Source organism: Misgurnus anguillicaudatus, chromosome 18 (assembly GCF_027580225.2).
Source record: "Misgurnus anguillicaudatus chromosome 18, ASM2758022v2, whole genome shotgun sequence".
In the NCBI taxonomy this organism is placed as follows: domain Eukaryota; kingdom Metazoa; phylum Chordata; class Actinopteri; order Cypriniformes; family Cobitidae; genus Misgurnus; species Misgurnus anguillicaudatus.
The window spans coordinates 1,765,224-1,771,597 of record NC_073354.2 but is presented as its reverse complement, the minus strand read 5'-3'; the positions used below and the strand labels follow the sequence as shown (position 1 = coordinate 1,771,597).

General features: G+C 36.9%; 1 long non-coding RNA gene across 1 annotated transcript; it reads right to left on the bottom strand.

Annotated features, from left to right (window-relative positions):
* Positions 1 to 1,363: 1,363 nt before the first annotated feature.
* On the bottom strand, positions 1,364 to 3,750 carry LOC141350406 (uncharacterized). The gene is made up of 5 exons (XR_012358504.1): positions 3,564 to 3,750; positions 3,368 to 3,471; positions 3,032 to 3,134; positions 2,131 to 2,294; positions 1,364 to 1,612 (listed from the first exon to the last, which is right to left on the bottom strand). It is a non-coding gene; the product is annotated as an uncharacterized lncRNA (long non-coding RNA).
* Positions 3,751 to 6,374: the final 2,624 nt, after the last annotated feature.

Below are 6,374 nucleotides of genomic sequence, written 5' to 3'. Positions count from 1 at the left end.
TGCTTATCCGTTTGGTTGGGCTACGGGGTGTTTGCTACACCCTCAAGTCGGACTGGTCACCATCACTGATTTACTAATAGAAACAACACTCCAGAGAAATTTTAGGGTCTAATTATCCTATTGTATTCTTTGGGTTAAGTTTAGTATGTCTAACTTTTAGGTTTTAATACAGAAAACACAGCAAATAATAAAAATAACTTTATTTACAAAGCATTTTCCTGTGCTGACAAGCATTTAATCAAAGACCAAAAGCATTCACACATACTATATGTAAATATATGTATTTATAGTATACATAACTTAAAAGTTAATCATCTTTGAACTGTCTAGTATTAATACCCTACTATTATCTAGAGCAAAGTTATGCAGCAGTGTAATGAAAAACTTGTATTAATTGTAACAACTATGCCATAAATAATACAACACAACTGTATATACTAACTAATTAACACGTTTTTATTAATATTTACCCTGTATTAAACTATCATATATTTTTAAGGCATAAATAAATAAAGCAGTTTTACATCTCTTTTTCAAAACAGGGAAAAGTAAACAATTTTGCAGGTACATATATGAAACAGTTTAATAATTACCTCAAGAAAATGGCATTGTAAAACATTTCCTTTCATTGAAAAGGTAACAAACAAACAGACTCATGCATCAAATATGGGTAGGTTATTGATCAGTCATTTATGTAAAGTATTTCATCTAATGACATACAGTTAGTTCACTCCAAAAGTATCCACAATCACTGTGAAAAAAACTTGATACAGTATAAAACTATATAACAATAATAGTAACATATGTAACACAGGCAAAATAGATTTGCACATTTTTCTACAGTACATGTCATTATGTTGACAAGATGATCTGGGCACAGTTTGGTGAAGTAACCACTGCAAGAGGATTGTGGCATTTGCAAGTTGTAGCAACACAGTTGACTGTAGGAGTAGTCTGTGAAACATCGGAGGTGGAGGGGAAACCTAATAGCTAACCTGCTGCTTGTAAACGGAGATATGGATTATCATACAAAAACTTATTTAACAGTAGTTTCCCATCAATCTATGAGGCTAATGTTGCTTACAGACTGCAGGAAACGGTTGTCTAAAATAAAAGCACTGTATCAGACATCCATTACATTTCCAAATAGTTTTGTGTTTTCCATGAAACACACCTGCAGTTCAGTGTGACACACAGTCTAAATGCATACACCAGTTCAGAGTTCCAAATCCAAAATGTCATCTGAACTCTCATAATCCAGCTCTTTGTGGTCCTCCAGTATCTCCTCAGGCTCATCCTCCAGCAGAGAAACAGCATTTGGTCCTAAAGCAGTGTTCTTCACCCTCTATCCTGGAGCTTAGCTCCAACCTTAATCAAACACACGTACCTGTGATTTTCTAGAGATCATGAAGACATTGATTAGCTTTCAGATGAGTTTGATTAAGGTTGGAGCTAAAGTCTGCAGGACACCGGCTCTCCAGGGTTGGGAGTGAAGAACACCGTCCCAAAGCCTGGCTGTAACTTGAGCAAACTTGGAACTTCTTCTCTACATCTGCAAGCCTTTTCTGAAGACGACACAGTAGCCAGCGATGACACTCTTCACTTAAACTGCCTAAAAGGAAAAAATTGAAGGGATGCATGAAAATACTTAGAGGTTTTACTTGAGGCTTATTTTGTACATTATGTTAATACTGCTTTCATTATGAAGGTCCAATTATATTCCTAAAGATTTCACATTAGTATTACTAATTACATTATACTATTAGGAAATAAATTTAAATACCTCCATGTACTCCTTTTTAAACTATATACAACAATTGCCATGCTTTCATTGTGTCTTGATTTTCTTTGTTTCTATTCTATGTAAAGAACTACAGATCATTAAGATCCAACCACAAGAAAACTATAACGTAACACTTCAGGATCTAAAAATGAGTGGGGTTTTATTGTCGTATTTGCTATTCAGTGCGTCTAATCATCTAGATTAGCTGTGATTTTTATCACCAAATGACAAAGGAACTTGATTTCAGAATGTGAAACTAACATGTGTCTTGAGACTTTTGTAAACCTTATTTATAGAAACCAATGGCATGTATCATTGCAAGATGGTAATAAAAGTTAACCTCTTACCACTGTTTTTGCCTGAAGACATTTCTGATATCATTTTCCTGATGTTCCTAGCCAGGCTTCTGAGATAGGTGCGGTGCAGTGGTGTCTTATCTCCCTCATCACAATGATCTTTGCTTCTTGAAGGCGCACTTTTGAAATCTTCTTGGTGAGGGTGTTGCTGGATTCTGAAGTCACACAAATAACAACATCTTAAACACAATTTTGACTGGTATATTCTGAAAAGCAAGCAAAACAAAAGCAGTGCATGTACAGCCCATAATCTGGTGCAGGGTGCAAAATATTTGATTCAGAAAGTCGGCTATGAGAGGTTAAAAAGAAACACTCACATAGTAAAGATTGTCTCCCTTTATCTTTATATCTATATAAGAAACATTTATTTGCTGCTTATGAGCCTTTAAATAATTCTCCTTATATCACATGTGGTGTAAGCCTGCTGAAGACCTAGTTTCAACATCACCCTAATGAAAAATAATGGACTAAATCTTTAGAGTAGCAGTAAAATTAAAATGAATATTGTAATTGTGTCATTCAATAATTTAAAAGTACAGACAAAAAATATTATGTTTGTTCTTTATCTGTTGTTTCTCTCAAAAGCACTTTTGGTGCAAAAGCACATTTGGTGCAATGAGGCACGACGCCAACTGGATGCCCCGTGGGTGTGCATTATTTTCAAATAATTCAAAGGACCGGAGTCAATTATTCCTCTTATAACACAGTTACCACAAACATTGCTCTGGTGCCTATTTTTAAGACATTTGACAAGTTAGGTGTGCAGTTATCAGAAATTAATGCATACCCACAGAACATTTCTCAGCCAATCAGAATACAGCATTCAACATACCCCTGGTATAACTGCAATCAACAAAAATGACTAAATGTTTTAGATGAGTTATCAACATACCAGTGTGATTATAAAGGCTGGCTTTTCGGTGAAGACTAAGAAACATTTGTTCAATTCATTTCTGAAGGTTGTGTAGGTCATCACATCTGGTACCTACCAAATCCTAAAGCAAAAAAAATAATACAAGTAAATGATTATGATGTCTTTTAGGCTGTACATGTCCCAAATCAAATTAATGTCTCAAAGTTGTTTACAAGGACACAAGTTTATTGCGATTAAAACAGGACATACCTTTACTTAAAATACTTATACATAGCAAAGATTCTCAGTTACAAAATTGATTATCACACTGCAATATTGTAAACCAATTTCAATAATGTCCATAAAATACATTACCATCAGTAGCCTTTTGTCTGACATCTTGTACCCACTGATTCACAATGTTCTCAGGACACCCCAGTTCACTGCTCAAATCTTCCCGTCTCTGAGACTCAGCCTTTCTGAAAGAATGCCATAAAAATATGTTTGTCCTTGCAATCTTTAAAAGTGAGAAAAATCTTTGTGTCTATATAACTCAGTCATAATATAAGACCTTGATGTATCTGCTGGATAATGCTGAAGGCCTTCTTGCTTCCGTTGGTTCCACCCAATAGCATGGACAGTTAGCATGTCATTCCTGGCTATTAACAAGACATGTATGTGATGAAGGAAGAAAGGTCCCATTAATGCTTGTCGTATTTCAATTAATCCAGAAACTGACAATGGAGTTTAAAATTTAAGAGAGAACTACATGCCAATTTTTTATGTACTTTGAACAGTTACAGCTTACTCTTATGCAATCCCAAAGTACTAGACAGAAAGAATAAAAAAGTGAAAAAAATATAGCTGCAAGCAGCGATACCGGGGTCAAGCCAAACATGGCAAAAATAATTCATACGTGATGGCTGTCATGATTTAAGATCTAAGTTTGCATTAGTTTTAGGAAAAATAGCAATTTTTTTGTATCTTTTGACCACTAGGAGGCACTGTGCCGAAACAAGAGATGGTGCTTCAGGCCATGACTGTGATGACACATACCAAATTTAGTGTAAATACAATAAAGCGATACGGAGATATAGCCTTAAATGACTGGACCACTAGGGGGCACTGACCAAAACAATAGATGGTGACTCAGGTCATGATTGTGATGACACATACCAAATTTAGTGTAAATACGATAAAGAGATGCAGAGATATAGCTTCAAATCTCTTGACCACTAGGGGGCGCCGAAAAGTTTACAAGCCCTCTCAGAACATGTTGCTGATGAACCATACCAAGTTTCATAACAATACGCAATTGCGTTTCTGAAATACTTGAACTTAAAGAAAAAATTCAAAATGGCCGACACACAAAATGGCCGACCAAAAACCATTTGGTATCGTTTGACTCGGCATGACTCACGAAATCTAAAAAGACCAGTCTCATTATTTTACATTCAAGTTTGCAGTAGTTATAAGCAAAAACAGACATATTTTATATCTCGTGACCAGTAGGGGGCAGTGTGACGAAACGGTGCATGCACCCTCAGGTCATCACTGTTATGACATATACCAAGTCTCATATTAATACGCAAAAGTTTTGCGAAGATACAGGCTGAAACACATTTTGGCGTGCTCGCCCTCGCATTCTTTGATGCGTTATACGACAACGGATAGGTCTACCGAAAAGCTTTTGATAACTTTTTGTCTAGAGTGTCTCTAGATGATGCATACCAAAAATCAAGCCAATCACAAGAGCGATCTAGGAGGAGTTCGAAAAAGTAGGTGTTCAATATAATTCAAAATGGCCGAGAGGAAGTAGGTTTGCCTCAGACATATTTGGTACAGCAGGACTCAGCACGAGCCAAGGAATCAATAGAGTGAAGTCTTATGTCATAGTGGCAATTTAATCAAATGATATAAAGATTTTAAACAATTTATTTACATATCCTGACCACTAGGTGGTGCTGTCCTAAAGAATTATAGGTGCGCTCAGAACATGTCACTGATGACCCATGCCAAATTTCGTAGCGATACGCCATTCTATTTGTGAAATACTGAACTTAATGAGAAAATTCAAAATGGCCGACACCCAAAATGGCCGACCGAAAACCGTTTGGTATCGTTTGACTCGGCATGCCTTAAGGAATCTAACAAGACCACCTTCATGATTTTAGACTCAAGTTTGAAGTAGTTATAAGCGAAAATAGGCATTTTTCGAATCTCGTTACCACTAGGTGGCGCTGTTACGAAACGTTGCAGGCACCCTCAGGTCAAGACTGTAATGACATATACCAAGTTTCGTGTTGATACAATAAAGTTTTGCGAAGATACGGCCTCACGTCCGTTTTGGCGTGCTCGCCACCATATATGTTGTCAATTTATACGAGAACGCATTGGTCTATCAAAAAGCTTTTGATAACTTTTTGTCTGGGGTGTCTCTAGATGCTACATACCAAAGGACATGCAAATCGGACAAACAGTCTAGGAGGAGTTCGAAAAAGTAGGTTTTACGGAAAATTCTAAATGGCGGAAAGATGTGCATGACACAAATGACATCAATGTGTGCATTTGAATCATCATGAGCCAAGGATTCAGAGGAAACAAGAATTTAGCTTCTAGGACTCACGGGTCAGAAGTTATGAGCATGAACATAAGTGGATTTTTGGACTATTGGTGGCGCTAGAGGGTTTGAGTCAGACACACCAATGTTGCTACAGTAACTTCTGAGGCTGTCCTCTACATGTGTACCAAATTTCATAACTTTCCTACGTACGGTTCTATGGGCTGCCATTGACTTCAATGGCGGAAGAACAAGGATGAATAATAATAATAAGAAAACTGACAATAACAATAGGTGTCTACGCCACTTCGTGGCTTGACCCCTAAATATAGCTGCAAGCAGCGATACCGGGGTCAAGCCAAACATGGCAAAAAATGATTCATACGTGATGACTGTCATGATTTAAGATCTAAGTTTGCATTAGTTTTATGAAAAATATAGCAATTTTTTCGTATCTTGAGACCACTAGGTGGCGCTGTGCCGAAACAATAGATGGTGCCTCAGGTCATGACTGTGATGACACATACAAAATTTAGTGTAAATACGATAAACCGATAGGGAGATATAGCCTTAAATGACTTGACCACTAGGGGGCACTGACCAAACAATAAATTATAACTCAGGCCTTGATTGTGATGACACCCACCAAATTTGTTGTAAATACGATAAAGAGATGCAGAGATATAGCTTCAAATCTCTTGACCACTAGGGGGCGCCAAAAAGTTGACAAGTCCTCCCAGAACATGTTGCTGATGAACCATACCAAGTTTCATAACAATACGCAATTGCGTTTTTGAAATACTTGAACTTAAAGAAAAATTC